The sequence below is a fragment of the Pundamilia nyererei genome, unplaced genomic scaffold, assembly GCF_000239375.1.
Source record: "Pundamilia nyererei isolate P.nyererei 1_Seehausen unplaced genomic scaffold, PunNye1.0 scaffold00028, whole genome shotgun sequence".
Taxonomy (NCBI): Eukaryota; Metazoa; Chordata; class Actinopteri; order Cichliformes; family Cichlidae; genus Pundamilia; species Pundamilia nyererei.
Window position 1 is genome coordinate 1,451,274 of NW_005187429.1, and position 1,823 is coordinate 1,453,096.

A 1,823-nucleotide genomic window follows, 5' to 3' on the forward strand; every position below is an offset into this window, starting at 1 on the left:
GATTAAGGTGCTACAATAGCAGTTCTTGTCCATTTATGTATTGAGAAAGTCTCACAGCTTCTGGAATGAAGCTGTTTCTCAGTCTGGTGGTTTTGCACTTGATGCTCCTCAGCCTCCTGCCTGAGTGGAGCGGACAAAGAGTGTGTGTGCTGGGTGAGTGGGGTCCTCATGATACAGGTGGCCATCTTCCTCCCTCTGGAGGTGTATATGTCTGTGACGGTTGGGAGGCTGCCTCCGACAACTCTCTGTGCAGCCTTCATCACCCTCTGTAGAGCTTTCCTCTCTGCCACAGTGCCGTTTCCGTGCCACATATTAATGCCAGAGCACAGAACACTCTCCACCGCACATCTGTGAAATGAGATGAGGACTGAGCTCTCCATTCCCACACGCTTCCACCTCCTCAGGAAGTAGAGCCTCTGGTGAGACTTCCTTATCAGGCTGGAAGTGTTGTTTTTCCTGCACCAATCCTTTAAGTGTTCCACCTACTTCCTGTAGCCGGTCTCATCATTGTCTGCAAACTTTACAATATGACAGCCTGGGTGGTTGGGTGAGCAGTCATATGTAAGCAGCGTGAACAGGAGGGGGCTTGGCACACAGCCCTGAGGCTAGCCAGTGTTGAGGACTATGGAAGATGAGGAGACGTTGTGGATCCTCACAGACTGCAGTCTGTTGGTCAGGAAGTCCAGAACCCAGTTACAAAGAGAGGAGCTCAGTCCCAGGGTCAGCCATTTATGTTTTTGATTTTACATCATTTACACTAAAAATAAATAAATTCTGGAGTCTTTAAAATGATATATACAAAACACAGACTGATATGTTTTTTACCACCTTTATACTCCATTTGAGAACTCAAATCACTCCCTACTGTAAGTCTTATTCAACGCGGACACCCATCGCAGCGACTTAGTATCTCAATATATTAATAGGTACGACTCATCAATATAGTAAACGTGAGTATCTGCCAGAGAAATATTCTCGGTGTGCTGTGTTTTAATCAACAGAGTTTTCATGGCCACATTTTGAATTCAGTGGAAGGTGGACGGTGCCTGTGCTCCTCTGATGGACGATGCTTTGACTCGGGAGTGAGATAGTGGAGTCTTACAGGTCATAGCAACCCACTGATAGTGGTAAAAAGGTGCCTGGAAAGCAGTTTTTTTTCATAGCTGAACTCCAACAAGGGACGAGATCAGGATTTTCATTTTATAGAAATTAGGCTGAGTAGTTCACTCGCCATAAAAACGAGAGCAAAACTGTATGTGTGTGCTGTTGGGGAAATGAACAGTTTTCCACAGGCAAGGTTAGAAATGCAGTTCTTTAGTTACATAGTATCATAGTACATATAGAGTCATAGTATCTTTATTGTTTACAAGCATGGACAGAAACTTGTACCGTATCCCTTATATCACAAATCAGAATAGGATTACATTTGTATCGCATTTCTTACCATTCCTCAGGCTGTCCTTAGACTGGTACCAGCTGGCCTAAACAGCCTCCCTCATGTTTGTTGAAACCTTTTTGCTTTGTCTCCGCAGCATTTGTGGAAGACACAAGGTCATTCTTCTCATGAGATAACACTAAAGTCTGTGCAAGGCTCCTTCTGGCTTTGTTTTCAAAGAAATGTTAGCACAGAGGCGATTCTAGGATCAGAGCTTTGAGGGTGCTGAGAACCCAGAGAGCTGCCCAGCCATGCAAGATCATCTTTACTCATCACGATGAGACTTCTTCCCTGTCAGTCCCTGCATCCTTAAATGTCTCCAGTCGTCCCGAGTTCTCTCTGACTGTCTCCTAGGTGCATTTAAACCCCTGCTACTCAATGTCCTCGT